Below are 27,634 nucleotides of genomic sequence, written 5' to 3' on the forward strand. Positions count from 1 at the left end.
TAATATTCTCCGATGAATATTACACAATGCTTTATTGTACGATTTACGTTTTATTTCGTTACGCACACAACTCATCTATATTTTAGGTCGGTATTCATAGTCAGGGCTTATATTCAAGACCGTCTTAAATAATTTTAAGAAGTCACGAATCAGAGATCCGTATTAACATCGTAAGACATTACTTAAGACAGTCTTGAAATAAGAACGGACTATGAATACCGCCCTTAAATATCTAATTAATATATCTGTAAATGTGTAATATATGATATTTCTATTTATGTCCATTATTATATTTAGTCCAAATTGTTTCATAATTTAAAAAATGTTTGCGTTTATCTTTACTTAAAGAATGTATATTATTAATCTTATTATTAATCTTTATTTGAACGTAAATCGTCAAAGAGAGTAATAAAGATTGAGATATAAGTCTGGTACACACCTTAGTTTTGAACAATATTACTATTTGACCATCCTTATGTAATTAATTATCAGTTCGCGTTCGTGAATCTCTAATTTTCGTAGATTAATGCGCGAGCGACTCACGCCACACGTCCGTCTTGCTGCGAAGTCGTCGAACGAATGCCAAAGTGACGATCGACCACCGCGCCGTGCCCCCCTACGCCTTCGCCTCGCGACCCGCCGCTTTTCGTCGCGCGCGACCCCCTCCCCCCCCCGTGCTTTTCGCCAGATGTTGTTTAGATTGCACCCAACTATCGCGTTTGAAAAATATTGAACGGTTAGTACAATTATTCAAGTATTTTATACGATTTTGACAAACGGATATCGCCGTACATTTCGCGTTTTGCTTTGTGGCATCTCGGGCACAATCCTATATTACTGGCATGCTTCTCTTAAACGAATTAGTAATTATTCGCGTGAGATATTTTTGATATTTTCAATAATTCTCAATTTTCATAATTCTTTTTAATGATTCATACTTCAATAAAGATTGATAAAATATTATATATATGTTCTTTATATAAAGATAAATGCAAATTTTCCTAATATCGTGAAACAATTTGTGCCGAATACAGCTTTAGCTAAGAGTACTAAACGTCTTGTTAATCATTATTTAATTTTTCAGTTATTCATACTAGTAATAAATTAATTTAAGACACTACTGCTACTGCAAATTATCCGTGTTTTGGAAATTCTTTCTTTAAACTTTCTAAATTTACGTATAACGCCGATCATGGCTAAAGTTGGATATTTATAACAAGTTGTATATAAATTGTTATAACTAAATATAATTAACAAAATAAGAAAACTGTATTTTTTTATACAAAAATGTAAAACTCTGAAGCAAAAATATTTAAAGGATAAATATGTTCCATATATAATATATATAATAATATATGTTTTTAAACATATACATTATTCCAATTATAAAATGTTTTGAAAGTCAATTTTAAGATATTGAAACATATTTATCCTTTAAATATTTTTGCTTCGGAGTTTTATATAAAGTTTAAAGAAAGAATTTCCAAAACACGGATAATTTGCAGTAGCAGTAGTGTCTTAAATTAATTTATTACTAGTATGAATAACTGAAAAATTAAATAATGATTAACAAGACGTTTAGTACTCTTAGCTAAAGCTGTATTCGGCACAAATTGTTTCACGATATTAGGAAAATTTGCATTTATCTTTATATAAAGAACATATATATAATATTTTATCAATCTTTATTGAAGAATGGATCATTAAAAAGAATTATGAAAATTGAGAATTATTGAAAATATCAAAAATATCTCACGCGAATAATTACTAATTCGTTTAAGAGAACCATGCAAGTAATATAAGATTGTGCCCGAGATGCCACAAAGCAAAACGCGAAATGTACGGCGATATCCGTTTGTCAAAATCATATAAAATATTTGAATAATTGTACTAACCGTTCAATATTTTTCAAACGCCTAAATAGGCTATAAATAGCACCAGGCGAAAAGCTCGGGGGGGGAAGGGGGTCGCGCGCGACGAAAAATGGTGGGTCGCGAGGCGAAGGCGAAGGGGGGGCGCGGCGCGGTGGTCGATCGTCATCCTTTTCGTTCGACGACTTCACAGCAAGACGGACGTGTGGCGTGAGGCTCTCGCACATTAATCTACGAAAATTAGAGATTCACGAACGCGAACTGTTAATTAATTACATAAGGAGGCTCAAATAGTAATATTGCTCAAAACTAAGGTGTGTACCAGAGTTATATCTCAATCTTTATTACTCTCTTTGACGATTTACGTTCAAATAAAGATTAATAATAAGATTAATAATGTACATTCTTTAAGTAAAGATAAACGCAAACATTTTTAAATTATGAAACAATTTAGACTAATGGATATATAAATATAATAATGGATATAAATAGAAATATATATTACACATTTACAAATATTAATTAGATATTTAAGGGCGGTGTATTCATAGTCCGTTCTTATTTCAAGACTGTCTTAAGTAATGTCTTACGATGTTAATACGGATCTCTAATTCGTGACTTCTTAAAATTATACTTAAGACGGTCTTGAATATAAGCCCTGACTACGAATACTGGCCTAAAATATAGATGAGTTATGTGCATAACGAAATAAAACGTAAATCGTACAATAAAGCATCATGTAATATTCATCGAAGAATATTAAAACGTAATAGATTATTGTGAATATTTTACTGATTTTGTAATAGGCGTTAACGTTAGTATTTCGACGGTTAGACGGTTGGCGCGTGACCTTCGGTTGGGGATGGTACGAGGTGGCACGAAACAGCGCGTCATGTTTACGCCTAGTTATCGCGCAGTTATTATTCCCTTACCGAAGCTCGTATAAACAACGTAGCCGAGTCGCGGCTTTTTTTCACATTAATTTTTGAAATCTTTTTCGCGAAGAATGTCTAATACAATATGAAACGTTGTATTATACTTTATGAATAATTATTCATACTAGTAATTGTATTATGTGAATATTCATAAAATACAACATTTCCTATTATACCTAGCACTTTTTGCGATTATTATATGTTTCAAAAAGAAATGTGAAGAGGAGCAGTATACGACACGGCTACTTGTTTTTACGAACGGTATCACACGAGTCATAGAAAAGCAACGTTGATATGAATACTCTCATGCAAAAAAGTCGCAATTCCTGCTTTCAATACAATTAATACAGTTTAATAATTGAATTAATTTTTGTTCTTGTGCATTTTTCATTATGATCCGTTAAAAAATTAACCGTAACTTTGGAACAATTAATAAAAGAAACATTTCTTCCTTTTATTAATCTCTAGCCTATTTTATAGATTCTAATCATATCTTACAGACATTATCTATGAATAAATAAAAGATTCAGCCCTTTTATCTGCTTTGACTTTTTCGCAATGATAACGGATTGCAGACGTGATATTCGTTTCTACAAGTTAACCGATTGCAATAATAGCATAGTAATATAGCTATTTATTACATTTTTCAGATTATCTTCCCTCTCACGGGTACACCTTGACGTGGTGTGGGGGCTCAGTACCCAGAGGATTTTTACATGAAAAAAATGATTTTTCTCAAATATCTAAAAATTTTCGGATATGTCTGAATGTATATATCTAGATAAATTTTTAGATATTGAGTAAAATCATTCTCTTCGTGTAAAAATCCAATGGGGAAGCTAACGTCGCCGATTTACTTGAAAATGAACGAACCGCAGCCGGTTCGTCGCGTCGCGCGTTTCGCGAGTGCCGTTCTAGTTATTGGACTCAAGTTATAGTCCGTGCGCGATTACAGTGTATCCGCGAATGTTTTACGCGAGTGTCCTGTGCATATTCTGAGAGGAGGTGGAGGTCTGGGAGAGACATCGGGCACTGATGGAGCAACCTGACGGTAAATATTATTTTTTATTTATGTAACATTAACCTTTTTCCGCTAGTTTTTAAATCACTTTATTTGACAATAATTTAAAAATGATTATTTTTAAATCATTGTTAAATAAAATGATTTAAATAATTCTATATTCTATAAAATAATTATATAAAGTAATTCTATATAAAATAATTATACATTCTCTCTAAGGTAATTATATTTTCTCTAAAATAATTATTATATATATATCTTTTAAAGAAGATCTTAGCGAAAATATATTTGTATAAAATTTTTAAGTAATTTTTAAGTAACTCACTTTTTACATAATTTAAATTTTAGATAAAAGGAAAGTTATTCAAAATTTAGATAAAGTATTATATTTTTTCTAAAATAATTATATATATTCTCTAAAGAAAATTTTAGCGAAAATAAATTTGTATAAAATTTAAATATTTCAAAATTTTAAACAAATTTATTTTTACTACTATGATCTTTAAAGAATATATATAATTATTTTAGAATTATATATTTTAGAATCATATATATTTTAGAATTATATATTTTATAAAAAAATGTATAATTATTTTAGATAATAGAATATAATTGTTTTATATCTAATTAAATAATGGGTTCAAAATTCAATGCCCACAAAAATTATATTTCCAAAATTGTATGATTGTTTTTCAGCAAACTGCTTGCGTTCATATAGCAATTATTTTTTAAATTAATTATGAGTTATTTTTTTATTCAGTATTAATTTTGGATTTTAATTTATTTGTTGCAGAAGTAATTTGTAAGTAATTCTCCTTTTACTTAATTTAGATAAAAGGAGAGTTACTTAAAATTTAGAGATAAAATAATTATATATTTTTTCTAAAATAGTTATATATATATTCTCTAAAGATCTTAGCAAAAATTAATGTGTATAAAATTTAAATAATACTTTAAAATTTTAGGCAAATTTATTTTTACTAAGAAAATAATTGCTATATGAACGTATGCAGTTTGCTGAAAAATAATTATACAAATTATGAAAATTTAATTTTTGTAAGAATTGAATTTTGAACCCATTATTTAATTATTGATATAAGATAATTATGTATTATCTAAAATAATTATACATTTTTTTATAAAATATATAATTCTATAATAATTATATATATTCTCTAAAAATCTTAGCAAAAATTGATTTGTATAAAATTTAAATAATATTTTAAAATTTTTATTTTAGATAATACATGATTGTTTTATATCTAATTAAATAATGGGTTCAAAATTCAATGCTTACAATAATTATATTTTCGTATTTGTATGATTATTTTTCATGTATTATTTTTCATGAATTGTATGATTATTTTTCATGCACACTGCACTATATTTTTTCTAAAATAATTATATACAATATATATATATATATATATATATATATATATATATATATATATATATTAGGTGTTGGAATTAATTCGTAGCGTTTTTTAATGAAAGAATGTTATTTATTTCACATGAGCATTAAAAAATACATTAATGAAAGTACTTTTAAAACTTATAAATACTTTGTAAAACGCTACGAATTAATTCCAACATCTAATATATATATATGTATATATATATGTGTGTATATTAAAGTAATGATATATATATATATATATATATATATATATATATATATCTTTATAAGGAATTTATAGAACAATTATATTTGAATATTGATTAAATATCTAACCTAATCTAAAATGTAATTTTAAGAAAAAGTACTATTCACAAAATACGGTCTTAAAAATTTTATGACCTTGTGAAGAGATGAATGTAAAAAGAGAAGAATGAAGGAGAATAAAGAGGAGGGATAAAATAGAGATGCATCTATTTGATCGTATACTGGCCCATCAGAAATTTATAGCCAGTCGCATCTATTGCATTTATTGTAAAGCTAATACAGGCGGCTACAGGTCTAAATTAATTGCTTCTATAGTCTTCCTTGCGTCAGTATGCAGCAAAGTGTCTAGGGAACAACATGATTACCATTACCAAATCGTATTCATTGTCAGAGTCAAATGCATTGATTTCCGAAAAGCAATTTTCTGAAATGTTCGTTTACACTTATTTTTTTTAACATTAATTTTTTTTAATGTTTATAAAATGTAGTACTTTTATTATATATAAATTAAACATATTAAAAACTGATGTAGTCCCTTAAAAAATTGAAACGTATTAATAATATTAAATATCACATTAATAGGTATTCATATAATTTTCTACAATTTCTATATACGCTTTTTTAAATATTTCTAAACTTTTACATTAAAATATTTTTTAATATACATTTTTCTACATTTTTCTATTATTTTATATTAAAATTAATATGACTATTATTTGAATTAAATATAGGCATTTTGATGAAAACGATTTTTAATTTTGTATTAGGTGTTGGAATTAATTCGTAGCGTTTTTAATGAAAGAATGTTATTTATTTCACATGAGCATTAAAAAATACATTAATGAAAGTACTTCCCATCACTTGTAAAACGCTACGAATTAATTCCAACACCTAATATATTAACAGTCATTTTTGTGTAATCAACCTTTTTTAATTTAATTGTACCTTTCGCTCATTAAGACAAATCAATAGTTTTATATCGAAGCATTCGACAGTGAACGTCGTTTTAGTCATCGAGTTTTCTACTTACTTTGAGGAGTCAAAGACGTATTCTTAATTCGTTTTATGATAACTTCCTGATTAACATTAAAGTATTGTTTAAAAAATTCCTGTCATTAATGACAGAAATTTTTTATTAATTTTTATTACTTTTATTATTTTTATTATTTTATTTAAATAATGCCTATTAAATTTATTAATATAATAAAGCTCTATAGAATTACTATATATAGTTGCAAAGAATTACTTCTTAATTTACTAAATAGACATTTAATGTAATGAATAAACCTCTTTATTATATATATATATATATATATATAATAGAAAGACGTATATTATAAATAATATGACACGTATGATAATGTACCAACTGTTTAAAACAAATTTATATCGACAAGGACACAAAAGAATTAATAATTAATTCATGTGCAATATATCTGTCGCGTCTTTACCTTTACTTTAAAACTTTATTGTTAAACAAAAACCGCGCGTGTTTTCCAGGGCTTTTATTCATCGACTCTTTCTTTATAACCCTTATTCTTTATGATCCTACGTGCATCTGCATACATACATGCATGAAATTTTTATTCTCCGATATGAAATACAAAATATCTTAATAAATTAAATTTACTTATCAGAAAATTTTTATTTGTAATAAAGATCTTTCCCAAGCTATCGGAAATAGAATAGCAAAAATTTATGGCACGTATTGTACGAATACGAGTAAATATCTGATAATAAGTAAATATCGACCGATAAGTGAATAATTAAATAAATAATATATAAATTTCTTTTTCTCTTAAATATTTTATTTATAATATGTACGCAGCTGAATCAATTGAAGCATTATTCATCGGTCGATTCAAGCTTTTATAAACACCACTACTTGAATTAACAATCGTTATTGTGTATCACGAATAATTGTTTTCAATACCTCGATAATATATTCCCATGCATTATTCTTATCACCAATTTCCGAAGTAACGTTCCTCCTATCTCACTCCCAAAATCATTATCCCAATCCTTCTCAATATAATGCTATTTGTTCTCCCTCGCAGCGCTCCTTTATCCTTGATTATCGAAGTTTATTCTATCGATGCAATTACTCGGAAAATACACAAGCTCTCGAGCTCGCTTATAATATTCCTTCTTTCAGCTATTTATAATACACACTCCCGTTTCCGAGGATCGTAAACAGAATCTCGAGTATACGTGAAAACATGAAAATTCAAAAATTCTCGTACTCCTCCTGGATATAAGCCTATTATTCAAGATTTCAAAAGCCTAAAAATTTTAATGGCTTTACTTCTTCGAATTCTGTAGTCAATTATTCTCTCGATGATTCGTTTTATTCGTTATGTAATAATCTTAATACTGCCTAATAATCTTAAAAATTTCCTTCCTTTTGAATTCAAATCCTGAGATGTAGACATCGATTTTTATAGAAAGTGTGATAGATCTAAATTCAAAGCGAAAAGCGAGATCTGAAATCTCGTTAGTCCGGGAATAATCACTTTTTTTACATAAATTTTGTTTATAATCATCTGAAATGTTTTTACACACATTTTGAACATTTTAATTAATGTAACGCTTTGTTAATACAAGTTTTAGATAGAATTGCATATCAGTTTATGAAGAACAGTTATTAGAAAAGAAGGACAATATATCGAAAAAGAAAGAAAGCAGTATTTATTTTACAATAACAATTCACATTTTCTCGCCGCTGGGGTAAAAAACACCCTAGATTTATTCCCGGATTAATGGCAGTTTCCATTTGAAGAAGAGATCGAAGAAAACATCTTTTCCTCTTAAAAATAATATTATGTAAAAAGTTTGTAAATGTTGGAGAATCTGATCTGAAAAAGAAGAAGAGGAATGTTTAACATCTGATATAAAGGATAGTCAACTTGGGTATGGGGGAATGCTTTGAGGATGGCTGATTTAAAAGCACTAAACACTGATTTCGACTTAAGGCTAAGATACAACCTCAGCTTTTCGCGGTCGAAAGCACATCCGGTGATTTAGAGAGGTCCGAGAACGGAAATCCGACGTTTTTCACGGCGGGAAACTTTTGTAATGGCGGCAATGGCGGGTTTCTTCGTTTGTCAGGCTGGCGTCGCGTCCGCCCACGCGTATATCTCTTCGTTACAGTGCAACTATTATTGTAAGGTACAGTCTCGTCTTCTCGTCGCTACGCGAATGAATCCTGTTCACAGAACGTGTCCTCGTGTCCACCCACCGCCTGCGAAGAAATTGGATTTGTTTCGTCCCGAAATTGCAACCGCACTAAGAGAGATTAGTTATTTCGCCGCTTGTGAACTTGTAACGAGTTGGGTTATTAGGTGTAGAGCCAAGATTTAAAGGATCATAAATTTTGAAATTGAAATGCTTCTCTGATATCATAAGAAAATTTTTTTATACAAAAAAAATATCAAGAATGTATGTATGTTAATAGAAACAATATTAAGAATCTTTATTTTGGATCGCATATGTGAGAAACACAATCAATACTAGAAAAATGCCTATTACGGTCGAAGCTGAATCTTCATATTACATATGCGGTTCAAAATAAAGATTCTTAATATTGTTTATATTACGTCTAAAAGAAAAACGTTGTTTTCTTGTTGTACCGATTATTGCGAAGAATATTATTAAGGTCTCGGAGATCACATGGTTTAGAACATTCATACGAAGTACAAGAGATTCGGGTTCAAGTCCGAGATAATATTTTTCGCAATAAATTTATTAACAGTTTCAATATATTAACATCTTTATAGTACAATGCTTGATAGTAGCATCAAATTATTAAATTGCTTGTCAATTTAATTCGCGATTACTAGAGTAGTTTTAATTGCGTTTATAGTCCGGAAAAACAATTCGGCGCGCTAAAAAGATTACAATATGGTATATATGCAAATACATATATAGTGTATATTAGTAATTCAAGATTGAAGTATTTTAAGAAAATTCAGCTTCGACCATAATAGGCATTTTTCTATATTGATTATATTAATAAATCTAATTTTTATAATAAAAGTTTATTTAGACAGCAACATGAATAAATCATAGTAAATAAGGAAAGATAATAGTCAAAGCTAAATCTGGATGCTAAATAATATTTTTATGTGTAAATTTTAAATAATTTTTTAATAATATAAAATGCCGCTGTTGGACTTGAATGCAACTATATATATATATATATATATATATAGTATATATATGAGTTGAAACTAAAATAATATCAACAATATGCTAACATCTTAAAACATTGTAAAGAACTTATTGCGAAAAATGTTATTTTAGCCAAGATTTGAACTTAAAATTCTCCAATTTTTTACGTTACGATTACTTAAAGTTTGGGACAGCCAATGAGATCTTTTAGTACGAATTTAAATATTTCATGAACGAATCTTAAATATTCTTCTGTAAGAGGGGAGAGAAGGGGTGAGAGAGAGGGAGAGGGAAAAGGAGAGAGAGAAGGAGAGGGGAAAGAGAGAGAGAGAGAGAGAAACTTACAGATAAAAAGATTAAAAATGTAAATGTCCTGATAAATTCAATCATTCCAAGAATCTTTCTTATCACAGATATAAATATTCAAAGTGAATATTCATGAACTTGATAGTTCAACAGATATCACAGAACTGGAATTTAATGCTTCAATCATTTCCAATCATTCCGAAAGATGTTCTTATCTACATAGAAAATCAACAGATAGATTTCGTTAATTGTATGATCTTAGATAACTAATTGACAAAGTGTTACGTGTTTAGAAAGTATTTACATAATTAAATAATTAATTCCACAAAACTAGCAATATTTGCAGATCTTCTGTAAATCATGTAGATTTTATAGCAGATCCTTGTCAAAAATTATTCTAAATTTATTAACTATCAGAGACTTTAGACGCTATTTCTGGGACAGCTAGTAGTTAGATAGGAAAACTGGGTTGTCCGCAAGTGCAGGCCAGGAGATTTGTCACGTCGTAAATCGGATCACCGTAGAACTAACGATTTTGCCGATACCCAAAGAGCGTTTCCGCGTTCGCGGTCGGGCGTAACTGACTCGGTATCGAGATTTAGGTTTATACTATGTTAGGCCGACGTCTATCGACTCAATGATCCACTCCACTTCCCGTAAGATAATACCTTTCCAACTTACGTCGAAAATCGGCTCTGTCGACTATCACGTTTACAAAATTTTTTTGAAAATAAGATATATAAAGAAAAGTCTGAAGAAGATTATTATAATAGGTAGATAAAGGAAAGATATTTATATGCTGGGAAATAGAATTTTTCGACTATTTTTTGTGCTTTTAAAAAATCTTATTTTGGTCTTTTAAAGTTTTAAATATAGTTGGGATCCTCGACAGATTAATTTTTTATAATTTTAAGTATTTTTTTTTATCCTGTTAATGCGCTTTTTTAATTCTTGCTTAATTTGATAGACGTGATAGCTGCAAAACGGTCGACACTAAAAAGAATGGAAGAACTTTAGAGAAGAAGAGGAAAGAACGAGGGGAGTGTCATTAAGCCAACTCCTTAAGAGACTCTCCGTTTATCTTTTTATCCGTGAATTAAGTTAATTTTTTAATATGCCCAGTGAAACTTACTTCAGTATCCTCCTAGCGTTTCTCGTGTAAAGTCTTCCACCTTTTGTTTTCTGCCTCATTTTCTTGTCGCCACTGGTGGAATCCTTTGAAGGGCCATCAGCGGGCTCTCGGTAACCGCCATGAGGATTTCCAAGGACACCTTTTACGACGTCGCCGGATCAGCTTTTAATTAATGTTGGACGCCCACGATCCTCGGAAAATTCTGCAGCCCTTCGAGTTATTAAACCTTTTCCTACCTTAAAATCCTTAGCTGCACATCTAGACCGTATTAATGGTGCATTCTTGAAAGCTACTGTAAGAATTTTTATTCTTGTTTTAAAAAGATTAAGAGAATATTCTTATAAAATAAAAAATATCATATCCTTCTTTTCTCCATAATTATCATGTAGATTTTTAAAGTATAATAGTGCAATATATTTTGAAATGTAATAATATTATTTTAATTATATTTCATAGATATAGTAGGTACATAGAATTAATATACATATTACACTATATATTATATTTTATAAATTCAAATAACTATTAAATGTTATTAATTGCAATAAATGCTATTGCTTAATATTAATTATTTTATTTGTTTTAATTTCATTCAGTTTATATACGATTTATCATGTTTTTAAAATGTTTATGTTAAATATTATAATAAAATATTTTCGGTAATTTTAAAGAGTAACATTAGTAAATAGATAAAATGCAATCTAGCAACAATGTGGGTGAACAGAAAATAGTTTTAATTAAAAGTTGTTCTAGAACTCTTATTCTTTCCTTTTCTTTCTTTTTCATCTTTCTCTCTCTCTCTCTCTCTCTCTTCTTCTTCTTTTTCCTTATATATATATATATATCGAACCGTATATATATATATATATATACGAAAAAGTATGATAAAGTGTTTGAGGTTTCTTTATTAATATGTGGACTATATATAATGTGAACTATATATAAAGCTCATGAGATAAAACAGAATAAATTTCTACAAAAGAGAATTGTTAATTTGAATTGTCTGTAAATGTATTTAGCTTATGAATTATTAGATCATATTGTGTACATCATCGAAATATGCCATATAAATTGTTTTATATTTCATACTTTTCGATATTAATATTAAAAGCTATATATTAAAATAAAAAAGAAGCTAGAGAGGATAGATTTCTGATACTAAGTGACTTGTGTTAAAATTAAAAATTGGAATATTCTAAAGTTCTTATAAAAGTTTTCTAAAAATTTAAATTAAATTTGCAAATACATATTGTAATTCAAAGTTAATAAAGATAAAAATTGATAAGAACAAAGGATTCTTGATTTCAATAAACAGTAAATATAATAAAGAGCATTTAAGGGAATCCTAAAGCGAAGCTCGAACTCCAACAAAGTTATCAAAAGTCGCTGTTTTGCCCCCCCCCCCCAGCGTATCGATATGTTTTTATATATAATAATACCACACCAATATCTCATGCAACCTATAATACATGCAGTCGCATGTTCGTGTCAATTTTCGTATAACGAATTCGTCACAATAAAGCGTCTAAGTCTAATTCTAAGAACTTGACGTTATTTGTTCATGTTACGTATTTGTGGATTACTATTTCATAAGTAGATAAATTGTAAAACTTTCGTATTACAAGTAAATGTTGCCACTTAACAGCTTGAGCGCCATGTTACACTAAGAAATGGTAAAAAATATATCAAATTCGAAATTTTTGGTCGTTCTCGGCGTAAATTCCACCTCACAAATACATATCAATGCATATACTTTAATCCTAGAAGAAGATTTTCGAATCTATGAAAGAGAAAAAGAGTTATACAAAAATTATATGATTTAGTCGGTAATATAGAAGGCTTTAAGATTCCCTTAAGACCCATACACAGAAAGATTGCAGAAACATTGCAGAATGATTTCACTGAAATGTTGCAATATTGCATGACGATGATTGCGAAACGTTGCTGAATTATTGTTGCAAAATTCCAACAACGTTTAGGTGTCCTTTTTGTTATATTGCAACAAAACGTTCTAGCAATATTGCAATGTAATATATTTGGATAAATTTTTTACGAAGACTCTAAAATAAAAACTATTTCTATACATATATCTTACTAACTTTAATTTTTTTATAAATCGCATTTCTAGTGATATGTGCTTTTCAAAAACAATTTTTTGCGATAAAACCATAAAATATTCCAATAAATATAGTATTAATTCTGAAGGATAAATTTATTCGTAAGGATAAAGCAGGTATGTGTGTGCCCCGAACAAACTACAAATATTATCCACGTTAATGTAATAATACAGTCGCTTGATAAGTTAATCATGGATTAATTTAATTCTTTTTAATTCGAAATCACTCCGAGTCAATTGAAATCGAGTAAAAAATAACAATATGAAATTTATCAATAAAGTTCGAGCGCTGATTTATTCTTGCGTTTACATCAGGCATAAATACATCATCGATCACATAATTAATATTTCGATAAATCATTTTCAGTAGTTTAATTGCTTATCATCTTATCCAATAATGATGCATTGATTGTATCCAAACTCAATATTATACAATCTTTTGATTTCATATTTAAAATAAACATAAAATTTAGCTAATGAAATGGTCGTCAAATAATAGATCAATAAATTTTTTATTTAAATGTAAAATGAATTATATTAATTATTATATCATTAAAACGGCTGTTTAATTGAAATATCAATTTAATTAATTGTTTTAAGTTAAAAAGCAAGCAAATACATCACCTCGGTAGAAAACTCATCGATCCGGTCAGAAATGTTGTGTTATACGAGTAATTCGATGATAAGATACACGTCAAAAATTCTAAATCAATGTGATAATAAAAAATGTATAGCCGTAGTCAGAAAATGAGAATAATAAAGTCATAGTCAATATATAAATAAATCTTCAGTAAGTAAAAATTAAATTATATATGGAGATATGAAATCAGTCAAGAAATAAAATTAAAAATGTATAACTGTTATACAATGGATAAACACTGAAGAAAAGAAAAATAATCGATTGAGTGTGATCTTGGCAATGCAGTAAGACTTTATTTACAAACAGAATGTATGCTTTATGTAGGCCTTTTGTATTAATAAAAGATAATATTGTATCCATAAACTTTTATAATTAGACTGCTGACTCAATGTGATAGAAAGAGATGAACTTGATTCCGAGCTGTACTTGTTCAGTTCATATGCATATGTGTATGTAAGCGTCCTGTCTGTGAGTATCGCGCGAATTCATGTGAAGACACTAACGTTATTATTCATAATTTATACATGTAAGAGTGACGAACACAAATATGGCGCTGTCCAGCGTTATCTTTAAACATAGAGGCGAAGTCGGTAGTCTATTTATGGAAATCTGTGAATCAAATTTATTCCCTTATAAGCGCATAATATTTTATTATTACTCTCTATAAGCGCATAATATTATTTGATTAAGTAATATTTTAGACATATTCTTAAAATATGAAATGTAACATTTTAAGAATATTGTACTAAAATTGTATAATGTTAAGTAATATTCTCGAAATATTAATGAAAAGTTATATGTCCATATGTTCCTGATAATATTGCATGATTATTAAAGATAACATTATTTAATTACTGTAATATTGTATAAACATTATCATAAAAAGTATTATAACAAAATTTAATTTATAAAACTGTTACAACTGTTTAGTATAAGTATACGTTAAAAGACTAAAAATAATTTTAGCGTGCAATTATAGAACTGGATATGTACTTAAAATCATGCGAAAACATTTTTTTTTTTAACACAAGATGCAGCATAAACGGATAAGAACTTTTCGTTACTGAATTGTGAATTCAAATTGCACTAAATTAAGAATAATTAATATTTATAAATATTTTAACAATATTTCAGAGATATTAAGATATGATACCTAGGATATTATATAAGTGAACATATAACCTCTATAGAATACTCTCATAATATTAAAAAATATTATATGATATTTTTGGAATATTATAATAACTTATTTTAATTTTTTAATAATATTCATATAACATTCTAGGAATATTTTGCGCTTATAGGGCTGTATTATATTTATGCAAGAGAAGAGTAATTTCTTTACTTAAGCAATAACGTTTGCAATGTAAACGTTTGTGCATAGAAGTAGATATAAATATAAGCAAGAAGTATAGGCAGAAATTGTGGTTGTGACAACCACATTCGAGAAGGTGGAACCTTTATCTTGATAAATAATTCAGCAATCAATTTACACAACTTCTCGCCGCAACGACCGAACAGTTTGCATTAGCATTCGACAAGTCACTCTACAAGACTTTGATTTTGTTTCTGGCGCGCACGTGGTCTGCCTCGATTACCTTCAGGATGCACTACTCAATTTTTGCCTTATTTGAAAGTTAGTATTATCGCATAATGCGGGGAATGGTGACGAAACTTTATACTACTTCAGTAAAATAGAAATAGCACCAAGCACATAAACTCAAAATATATTTCTATCATATTCTTAAGAATACATTATAATTATATTTTAATATATTATATTATAACCTCCTTCTAAAATGCACATACGTATACATAATATATTATATAAAGAATCTATATTGTTGAGTAGTGATGAAATCGAAATTTTTCTTTTAAAAGAAACTGATTTTAATGTTTTTCAATTAAAATCAAAAGAAACCTGCTACTACTTGAAATTATAATTAATTAAAAATCTTATTCGAATTATTTGAAATATTGTAGTATAAAAAAGTTTCGTAAAAATTAGACGAGGTTCTAAGAAAAGGCCAACTAAAAGTATTACTACTTCTTTTCAGACGAGAAATTTTCTGTGGACTCATTATTTCCAGTAATGAGTCCGTTGCTGTTTCAAGGATTATTTTCGGGACGCTCCGTTGAACTTAATATCCTCTTAATGTAACGCGCATCGATTATTATGAAACTTTTCAGCAATAAATCTTCATGTTTAATAACTGTCGCATGTGAAATTGCCGAATTAGTCGACGTAGTTAATGTCATAATATTTACAGCATATTAATGTAAAATATACGTATAAATGTGTAATGCTGTGTTACAGTTTACAGTCAATAATGTATTGCCAAGTACCTCAAGCGAATTGATAATTAATCGCGTCTAATGGAAACTTTACTGCTTTGTGCATTTGAATGAACATTAATCGAGTAATTACAATTAGTACATTTATTAGTTTCCATGAGTATTATGTAGTTATGTGCAGAAGAACCAGTATGCAAATTTAAGCAAATAGATAGGATTGCTCAAGCTGCGATATAGTGTGAGTTTATTATTTCATTGAATAAGTATTATTTATTACATTTTTATTATATTTGAGTTAGTATACCCTTTGTTTACCAAACAATTCAAGCTGAAACAATGTCCGAGGTACGTGTATGCCATGTTGGCCAATCGATATAAGTATATCGTACTCGAACATGCATCAACGTATTCGATCAAACTTTTAATCACTCATCGCATATGTAGGTCAAAAAGTTATTCTGAATATATCATATGGCACTCGTGATAGAAGCTGATTTAGCATCATGTTATATAGTCACAGTTTCGATAAAGTTTTTAAAAACTTAGAATATCTTGAAAGAATGTATATACTTTCAATCTAAAGTTTACATAAATATCTGTTAACACAAGAAGTTTCAATATAGCTTCTCTCAAAACAATTATTTCTTTGTATCTCTTTACAAAGCTTACTAATTAATTCTTGAATAATCAGAAATATTGAAAGGATTCCAATGGAATTCTGCGCACTGAACTCATGACATCGCTGAAACATGTGGGAGGAAACTCTAAGAGAAAAGACAGGAAGGGCTAATAGATTTAACAGAATTCGAAGGACTTTAGCCAGAACGACATCCGCTCTGTGAACGGCTGAACTTTACGCTTGGACGCCGCAAATTGCGTTAGTTTCGTTGCCTTTGTTGTAACGCTAGCACACTGGAATTAACCGAGTTAACGTTTATTATCCGCTAGTGACGACACAATATTCGGTGTTTATCGACTTTTCCCCTGGCGATCAGGTGAGCCGCGGTGTATCGCAAGATAGATATCGACCCTGAATCTTCCCGAAAGGATCGCGCGCCGCAACCGTAATAGAATTTTCCGGGAATGGCATCGTAAAAGACCCGACTGGATCCTTCGGGATCGTCGGGCGAAGGATACAGGACTCGTTGAAAAAGTATAGTATCCATTGAGATAATTTGATATTTGAAATTCGACCGAAAAGCTTTAATGACTTTCCGGGGATTCTAAACTTATTGCTTATGTTATGTTACTCCGAAGAAGACTTACAAGTTTGCATTTTTTTTAAATTTGATTTTTTTTTAAGATGCTTCTTAGCACCAATATCATTAAATTGCTTGTCAATTTAATTTGCGATATTATTCCTCAATTTTGGTTTAAGACTAAAAATTACGTACTTTGGTGCAGTTTACAGAACTGGATAAATATATACAAATTCATACTAAAATATTATTAAATTGAAATATATTCAAATATTCAAATAATGATATATATTTAAATAATAATCACATCACATGTTAAATTAAGACGCGGATATGTTAAAAATTCAATAGAGGAAGGTTTTAACAAACTGACTGTAATACAAATACAAAATAATTTCTACTGTGTGAAAACGATGTATGTGCAAGGAAATCTTTCTTTATGTTAAATCTTTCGGCAATCATATTACTATAAAATATGATGTTTCAAACACACGCTTGAAATAAAATACAGAAGTATTATAGCAGATACAAATTATTGCGATGTTACTACGCTAGAAACGAATGGTGAGAGTGTTGTCTGCACGTCGCGTTACGGATTTGAAAATCCTCCTCTTTCTCTCTCTCTCTCCTCCTGTTTTCCCCAAGAGATTACGCGAGGGTCATAAAAATTTCGATGTCTGCGGGACAAGAAGCCAATCCTCTCCGCACAGAGGAATAAAGCCTCGCCATTTTCTCGACCTCTCCTATCTGCGTGCGCACGAACACGATTTTCCTATATCATAGAAACTGTAGCACACAAAGAGCAACACGCGGACGTAACGAGGATTTCTAGTAACTCAGAGGGAGGATCGTCGGATGAGTCAGCTTATGCAAGTATCGCCGGGTTTCACACACGTGAAGCTTGGGAACATCGCGTTGTTCGCGCCGTAACGAGACACGGTCATAAAGTTTTCGGGAATATAATGTTGCCAAGTCGCAAACGGAAGACACGCGAAGAAGACATGAAGATACGATCGTATATATATATATAAGTCTATTATATTTTATGATTCACCTTATTCGTTAGAGACTATTAAACATTTTACTTCCTGCACAATAATGGAGTACTGTGCCATTAAATTTGCGCGATCAAGTGATGAATCCTTTCATGCATAGACACTAACGTGCCAATTCGATTCTTCGCGCAGACTCGAGACAAATGGCAGGGCGGGACTCTCGGTTTCTTTCCTGCGACAGAAAAAGAGTCCTTTCTTCCTGAATCACTCGAGCCGTAAAGTAAATCTTTCCATCTGCAGGATTGCGCACAAGTCCGACAATACTGCAGTCCTATATTTCCGTTCTATCGCTCGGTAAGACATAGGACGATGCTTTAGTTTCTGTGTCGCCTGAATGGACAAGTAAATCTTCCACGCTCAAGGTCACACAAAAGTAAGAAATACTTCGCACCTTGCATGTCGCTTTTTCTCAACGTAGACTGCGAAAAATGGCGTGCGTACCCAAGCAGAATACAAATCATTTTTCAATCATTTATCATTAATTTAAATGCTATGCGTGATTTGTTGTTTTGCATTGTTAAATTCATATAGCTAATAATATAATATAATATTTTGAATTATTTTTAATCATTTCAATAAATCGTCCCTGCTTCTTTTCAATGTCATTTTAATTCAAGTGAAACAATGAATAAATTTGATTTTATGTGTTATTTACTAAATGCATACGTTAATATAAATATTGTTTACTTGAAACTGAGCAATTCAATCAAAGAAATGGATTGATTTACATTTTGACATGAAAGTTAAAAATATCAAAATTTTATTTAATTAAGGATTTGGGTTACCATTATACGTCTGGTAACTAATAGTTTCCTTAGATACATTCTTCTGGATTAAGCATTCTATTTGTTGTACAACTTTGTGAAGGAATTTCCTATGAATTTATGCATAAACATTCTGAATTGCACGTACTACAATAAACTATCATGTAAATTTATAAACATGAGAATACTTTAGTACTTTATTCTCTTCCGCTAAACATTTCTGATACATAGTGGTTATCCTTCACTTGAAATAAAGATTGCTCAATCCCACTGGCAGACACAAGGATGCACCGTAAGACCGAATAATATCACAGGATTTTCGTAAGTCCTCCGGTATGGAAGGACGCACTCGGCTGGCTGCACTGCGAGAGATATATTACCGTCTACTGTCTTTCCTGCTATCAACGAAAGCGACATAAGACCAGGAAACGTCGGATTCCCACGTATCATCGTGGACGGATAAATTTACTCAACGTTCTGTCAGCATGGAAAGAAAGACGAGACTGCTCCGACGACGGAGCAGAAACACAATAAGACCGAGGGTCGACAAATCACATCACGTATTATTCTAATATTTTAATACAAAGCACATAAGATTTGATTTAATACGTGGAAAGAATTATTTTACTAAAGTAAACTTTAAAAATTCATTTACAGATCTGAAAATCAGAAAGAAAACGATTTTGTTTGGACCACCAAAATAATTATATAGGATGCTTAAACTGATTGTTTGAATGTTAAAATTTTTGTCATCAAAATTTTGTTTAGATAAAAAGAAATTTTTGCATACTTAAAGTCCAACACGTCCTTTGAATATAAAATATCTTTTTTTTTAATTTGAGATTTGTTTAGTTTATTTAATTTTATAATTTTTTTAACTTACGACGTTGGATCTTAAGATCTTTAATTCTCACATTCTTAGAATCAATAACTTTTGCTTTATGGGTCGAAACGTTTGATAAAACCTTGGATAAAAATATTTTATTTAGGAAGAATAATATCTATAAAGAAGGATTTCCAAAAGTACATCTTTCCTTTTTCGCTAAACGATATTTCGAGATTAGCTCAAGGGGAAACCTTTGAAAGGTCTTAACTAAGGATCACGCGGCAGCAGACATGTATGCTGCATACATGGAAAAAACAGATGTGTGTTTTCTTTGCTACCATTTTCTGGAAAATGGACCAAGATTGTGATTAAATTAAAGACTTGTATTGTATGAAAGTTTAAGGATGTATTATACACATATTTTTATATAGACTATTTATATTTTATTTGAAAATAATATAAAGAGTTTGGCTGCGATTTCGAATTTCAATAAGAAGCAGATAGATATTTTAAAAAGTAATTAAAATAAAATCAGAAAATTTTCATTTCAACTATAAAATTGTGTACTATTAAATATTATAAATATTGATTTTATTGAACTGTTTCATACACACACACACACACACACACAAACACACACATATATGCATATATATTGTATATTTAATATTTATTTCTATATAAAAAGTATAAGAATAAAAAAAAATATTAGAATATCTTTTCAAAATTGAAATATCAGATTAGGGCAAAGAAACATGAAACAGTTTTTCTAAGACCATCATAACTAAAGAAGTTATATTTCTAACTTCTCATCATCCTAAGTTGCTGTTTAAGTTAAAACATAAACAAAATAATAGTTGACGATTCTAAGACCATTATCCGATGTCAACTTAACTGCGATAAGATCTTCGTTAAGTCTACATTTCTGGCTGAAAAGTTTTATCCGAAAAGAAAGACGGCAACACGATAGCGCGCGAAGGTAGGAAAGGCCGATCTAACTTTGTTTCCTTGTCATACTCTAATATTTCATGATTATAATTTATGAGCCAAGTTGCTCGACAGTACAGAACCAAACAATTTGGAAAACTGTATCTTACAATAATTTATTTTGCAATTCCACGCGATTTTAATAAATTAGCTTGATTAGTACGTTCCTAGATGATTCGGGAGAAACAGCAGCTGTCAATTGTACTGAAAAAGATAACTCACGGTAGTATTTATACGTAATCCAGAATTAGATGATGCCAGTTGAGCTAAACATTAACATAGTGTTAGACAGAAACTACCTGCATTATTGTATTATTGTTGCACATATCAATAAATTAACAATAGAGTGAAGATGGACAAGTTGTACGTGTCGAATACAGTCCAATTATGTATCTATCCCTTTATCAAAGGAGCAATAAGAGCATTCACTGAATTGGAGCACTAAATAGATGTTTGAATATACGATGCTTTTGTATGATAAGGCTGATTGGTGCATTTGGGCATCAATGGTTTTCGATGCAGTTCCACTAGGAATTGCGCCGAGATGCAAGCAGACTTCTATAAATGCAATGGCTGAACTCTTCTGTATTAGGGCGATAATCCGAGATACCGCTCGGAAGTTTATAACCGCGTGTTATGCCCTGCGGGCGAATTCAAAATGCGCGCCGCGGCTAATCCCGGATTACATGGAGTGCGAAAAGATGTTCGTGCAGTATCCGTATTCACATCTGCATCGTTGTTTAAATACAATTTATTGGTTCAGTTGAAATACTTTCAAGTGTGTTCCAACATTGCGCTTAGTTAGTTTTTTCAATTTTTAAAATACAGATTTTATTTTTTTAAATATATCTAAGCTTTCAGGTTTTTTTTTTTGAACATTTAAGCTTTATTATACCGTTTAGTTGATTAATATCATGCACAGAAAAACTTTCTTTTCGTAAAAATAGTAACATGCTTATATATGAAAGAGATGAATCAACGATTTTTTCATTATTTTTATTTTTTCACGAGATGTAAAGATATACATAAAAATATATACATTAAAAAATTAAAATTTCTTTATTTCTCTCTTTTTATAATTTTATATTATTAGATAATTGTGTAAAGTCATATTGTAATCAGCAGAAATAATTCTACACTTTCTGTATTTCCTGTATTAGATATAGCAATTATATTTTACTAACTTTCTCTCTCTCTCTCTCTTTCTCTCTCTCTCTCTCTCTCTCTCTCTCTCAAATACGTATACACGCGCTCACATTTAGTGAATATTATAGAAGTTTGTGAGCTGACAGAGTCTAATCTCTATTTAACAAGTCTCTGGATACACCCGGATGTTTTACATCATTCTATAGTACTTGCACAATGTGTATAACAAATATAAATGGAATAATTAAAAATATGTACATTTGAAATACTAGAACCATTTGTATAAGCACCATATATCTAAATGAATTGAAGTTATGTCAGGAGTTATATCTCTAAAATTGAAAATTTATACTTTCCATTTAAAAATGAATTTTATATGTATATGTGAACAGTTCAATAAGATTTATATTTAACAATACAATTTTACGGTTTAAATAAAAATTTTCTCATTTTATCTTATTTATTTTTTAAAAATATTTACTTTATATTGAAATAATTCTTATATTTCTAGATCATCATTAAATTATCACTTCTTATGTTACTTTAATACAATATAGAAAAATCTGTAATTTTTTCGTAATTTTCTATTTTGTTAGAAGACACGTACAATGCATCCTTAATTTACATATTGCATACAATATTATGCCCAACATCGATAAATAGGTACTCACATTAATAACAAATATTATGCATCAATAATAATTTCAATAATTTTCAATTTAGATGTATTTAAGTGTGCAATATTTTACGGTTGTTAGTATGATTTTCGTGACCAATTATGTAAGCAATTATTGATCAGTGTATGAATTTGCTCTCCCATTTGCTCTCGAATTTTCATTTTAGCTTCATTTGTGCATGAGCATATCGTTTCACTCATATTGTTTCATACCGCTGAAAATATGATATCAACTAATTGTCACAGCAATTCAAATATCAACCAACGTACGATAATTACATTGGCACACGTTCTACTATAACCGACTAATAAAAATTGCTTTTAATTGATCAAATTCATGGATTTGTATGTATTTAATTACTTGGATTATAAAACATAATTGTATTTGAATATAAATGTTTTCTAGCAGCATAGATTTAAGGATTTCTACAGGTTTAAACATGCGGATTCGTTGATCGGCCTTAAAGACTTTCAGGCCTCAAATCCTTTTGTCTGTCAACAGTAGCTAAATTCGTAAGCTTAATTATGTCACACTGATAGAGCTGTAGGGACCGTCATCGTGGTGAAATTGCTAGCAGATATCACGCAGGACCTTCCGAGCGCAAAATTAAGCTGTTGGTTTTTACGGGATGGTTTTAATCGCCGAGTTTCGTTAATGCCATCACGTCGCCAACATTAAACCCACTTTCACTGTGCTAATGAATAATATTTAATTAAAAGGTGTTCGTTGAGAGAAAATGTATTCTTCAGCAAATCTTTTGGTTTTAACAAAAAAAATAATTACAGAGATTATTTTCATTTTTTTTTTCTATCTATATTGATACATTAAATGCAGTTTAAAATGTGATACTTAAAGATTAAATATTTGTTAAATAAAAATTTATATTTAAAGAAGTTCTAAAGCGGATCAAATATTTGAACATTTTTTATTCATTTGTTTTGTATGACTTGTATTTATGTAATAACATTATTGTAGTTTGGCTTTTATTAGCTTTTCTTTCTTTTTTTAATTATACACTCGAAAATCTTGCACCCATTTTTCAATATTTAATTTTTGTTATGATAAAGTATCTTTTTAATTCCATGAAAATTACGCGAGCAATTTTCTGTAAACAAAAATGATAATAAATCTCGATCGAACATTGATCCTGTGCGCAGACGAAAATTTAGTTGAAAGTTTTAACTGAATCGGCAAATATTGGAACGGGGCCGTGCCCGCGCATTTCTGTGTAACATCGGATTAACGAAAGCACACGTGGAATTGAAATTCAGGAAGGGACGACTCGACGAAACTTTCAACTTGCTCTGTGGATTATCAGTATGAAGCGAAACAGTCTCATAACGTGGGAGTTGTTTGCAAAAAAAAAAATCTGCAAATTTTGCGAAAACTTTTGAAAAACAAACGACAGAAATGGAACTAATTGGAAACCTTAGATTTGAAATTTACTTGAGAATAAACGCACTATGCAAGCGCTGACGGAATTGTCTTGGGACTATGGTATGCATTCTTGTCAATAACCGGAAATATGTACCTACGTTTCATACGTATGTTTCTTGAGAGAATTCAATTGCAATGCTAGACAAACTATGAGCGCAGATTCACAGACCCCTATAAAGCTCAAGTCGTTATATATGCTGTGCTCGGAGTGACAACAGAATTCCGTTCGACCCAAGCCACCCCAGCCAACTCCCGTTGGCGACCACCCGCTCGATTGTTAAGAGTTGAATAGAGAAAAATTGGATGCTATTCGTCGTCGTGTTGGAAGCAATGGTAGAAGTTGAAAAAAAATCTATTGTCAGGTGGCACGTGTAATTCATAGTGTGGCTTCCTGGATTCGAGTCGGTCTCCCTATCCGCCATGTCGTCTATTTTTTATTGTGAATAGCTTCACGCGTTTCGTTGTCGCGTACGTGCAGCTAGTTTATTCGTAAAGTTCCTCACAATTATCATTGTTGTCTCTATCGTTCCAGCCTGAATTTTAGAAAATAAACTTTCGAGACAATAAACTTATTATATTTGCATAATTGCCAAAAAATCAGAAACAAATGAAATTTTAAGTAAGGACTTTCATTTAGCATAAAATGTTTGGTTTTTATTTTCGATGAAAGAAATTATTATAGAGGAGAGTTGCCAAATAGTTGTCTAAGTTGTACCTTATCTCAATATTTTATATTATTACTTAATATAATAAGCAATAATTACTGATAAACATATGAAATAACTGAGAAATGAAAACTGTACAGACAAAAATGTAACAAATTATATTTTGTTTCATATATACAACGACACTTAAAAAAATCAACTGTTAATTCTTGATTAATTTAGACAACTAATAATATATGTAATCATGTTGTGATCAATTTATTTCGAATTTTTATATTTCATCAAAAAAAGATTTATTGTAATATACAATACTACATATCGCAGTATCGAAATAAAATAGAGTCTATCTAACTTTATCGCAGCTAGATTTGACGTTAAACTTTTGAATGATATTCCCAATTTAAGAATTATTCCTCTGTGTGTGTGTGTGTGTGTGTGTGTATCTAATACTTATACAACACTTATCTCAGTTCTACCCATTATACTCTACTAATCCTTCAGTAATGGATGCTATCTAGTCGATATAAGACATAAAGTTTCAAGTTTCGGTTATCGAGCCCGAAATCTTCGCCGATGCATGTGATCGACGGCAGTTTTAGACGAAGAGCGACGCGTCGCTCCGTGCTTAAGTGCGTTGAGTGAGTAAACGTCTAAGCTTGCTTGTGCCTCCTTGTAACGGCCGTATATAGTAATATAGTGCCGCGGGGTCGTGCATAACGTAAATCCATGTTTACTATGCTAATACCTGGAAACTTGCCGGTTGAAAGGATGCCGAGAAACGTCCCATCAAATATGCAGGGCCACTTGCACGGCCTGTGCATGCGGAAAGAGAGAGGGGGAGGGGGAGGGGGAGAGGGTGGACTGAGCAGTAGGAAGAAGCTCGTTTTCATGGAGTCTGCTAAACTCTAGCTAGCGCCATATTGAAATAGCGGTCGGGACTTCCCTTGTCTACTCTTGTCAGCTCTCGTCTACACCACGAGATTGTACCATGGTGAGTACAGGAGAGACGAAGCTGTTGCGTTTATAGCTACGTTGACGTATCCTTAAAGCCTTAGCTTCTTGAATTATTGTTGGAATGAATCTCTATAACTCATAACTGCAGGAGCTTAAATCAGCTTATATATGGATTTGATAATATGATTTTTGCATCAGTCTTTAAATTAATTCGCAGTCTAAGAAACTTTAATGTCTCATTTGTTTTCAATTCAATTTGAAAACGTCCTTTTATCATTATTAGATGAATTTTTAAATGCATTATGTTAAATTCTTAAACAATTGATTTTTAATATTAAATAAATCTATAAAATCTGTAAATATTATAATAATTGGTAATTTTTTTTCTTTTATCCTTTAAAGTTGTTTTTTTGGCTTTTAGATTGGAGAATAAACAAGTTCTACGATAATTAAATTTCTGAAATACTTCTATTGTTATTATACTTATGTTTCTGTTCGTGCAACCTTGAAACTTTTATTTATTATATTCCCTGAAGAACTTAGATTTTCCGGACCTTTAATCTCATAATATAAAACGGGATTAATCAGCGATTCAAAAGACTTGAGCTGGCTTTGAACACGAGAATCGGATACGTTGTTTGGAGGAAGCAAATTTTTTAACTGCATCAGCGATGCCACAGCCACTCCTAATCCGCGTTTGACGATACACCGGAACGGTAAGCTCTTAATCGCGTTATCCGCATCTCCATATAATGCCCAGGTACTTGTTATCTACCTGTTGTGTTACTCACACCATCGTGGCTTTTAATCGCCGCGGCGTTTACACCGACACGATCTAATAATCATGTTTAAAACTATGAAAAATTTTTCATTTCAATGTTCCTCGCGGATTGAATATATTCCAAACAACATTAAAACTAGGGATGGCTAAACGGTTATTTTTCATTAACGGTTATAATAGTCACTGTTACTTCGAAATAATCGATTATTTAAACAGTTATTATCGGTTATATATATATATGGTAAAATTATTTTTTATAATATCCTAGTTAGTAGTCACTTTTTTTTTATTTCTCATTATTTAAGTTATTTAGGAAATCTATTTCGAAATACTTCATTATTTAAAATATTTGTGTAAACGAATAAATATAGTGTAAAACTTTATGCACAAAATGATGTCAACTTGGTAATGAGTAAAATCAATATTACATGCGTCCGTTTTTTGTGTACGACGAATTTTTCAAATGTGTTAATTGGTTGCAAGACAAAGAGGAATCTCTTGGTTTCGGATCTCTTTGTCTTATCTCAATCAACAGGCTTGAAAAATTTGTCGTACAAAAAACAGATACATGTAATTTCGGCGTAATATAGCGACATAGAATGGGTATAAAGAAAGTGACGCCAATTAGCCAGAAATCGCCATTTTGTGTATCCTGTACCTGGGGTATCTATATGACGCAATTCCTTGTCTTAATCTCCTCTTTATTTAACGTTCTTTCTAACTAACAGTAAGGACGTTTAATAGCGGAGCTAATCAGCATTAGGCACATGCATTGGCGCCACTCTTTTTATATCCACTCTATAGCGATAGCGCCGACAGTGCTTCTATTGGCAAAAAAGATAAGTAGTAAGATCTTAAACATTACTATAATGCTTATTTTTTATTTATTTATAAAATTTAAAATTTGAAAATAAACATTTAGGTCCGATAATGTAATTTTTCAAATTTAATAACGGTTACTAAAATTATTCTTCAACAACGGTTACTTACC

General features: G+C 30.2%; 2 protein-coding genes across 3 annotated transcripts in view; one reads left to right on the top strand and one right to left on the bottom strand.

Annotated features, from left to right (window-relative positions):
* Nlg3 (Neuroligin 3) overlaps positions 1-583 on the bottom strand; it is a 386,793-nt gene extending 386,210 nt beyond the window's left edge. Inside the window, exon 1 of the mRNA XM_087415321.1 lies at positions 440-583. The gene's annotated coding sequence lies outside the window, so the exon portion shown is untranslated. The remainder of the gene's footprint in view (positions 1-439) is intronic.
* The window catches only part of NLG-4 (neuroligin 4), a 269,767-nt gene that overhangs the window by 128,244 nt on the left and 113,889 nt on the right, over positions 1-27,634 (top strand). The gene's annotated exons all lie outside the window — the stretch shown is intronic.

This window comes from Acromyrmex echinatior, chromosome 17 (assembly GCF_024713525.1).
Source record: "Acromyrmex echinatior isolate Ae372 chromosome 17, ASM2471352v2, whole genome shotgun sequence".
NCBI classification, from domain to species: domain Eukaryota; kingdom Metazoa; phylum Arthropoda; class Insecta; order Hymenoptera; family Formicidae; genus Acromyrmex; species Acromyrmex echinatior.